Consider the following 403-nt stretch of genomic DNA (forward strand, 5'->3'; position numbering starts at 1 on the left):
CGACATGATCGAGAACCGACAGATGAATAGCCGTGCTGTGACAGAGCGTGTTGAACATTTTCACTGAGAGGACGGGACTGTAGCCATTGATAACGGTGATGCCCACCATACAGCTTGCCATGGAAAGGAGTAAGAAGGATTGGATGAAGACAGTAGGAAAGCAGAGAGACGGAAGGGACAAAGCATCTCCATACGCTTATCTGAAATTCTAACCAATGAATTACATAAGTATCTCTATCTTTATTTTATGTTTTATTCATATTTTAATTATTAATCCTCCATAACCATTTGAATCCGCCTGACTGAGATTTACAAGATGACCATAGCTTGCTTCATACCAACAATCTCCGTGGGATCGACCCTTACTCGCGTAAGGTTTAATACTTGGACGACCCAGTGCACT

The sequence above is a fragment of the Arachis duranensis genome, chromosome 6 (assembly GCF_000817695.3).
Source record: "Arachis duranensis cultivar V14167 chromosome 6, aradu.V14167.gnm2.J7QH, whole genome shotgun sequence".
Lineage (NCBI taxonomy): Eukaryota > Viridiplantae > Streptophyta > Magnoliopsida > Fabales > Fabaceae > Arachis > Arachis duranensis.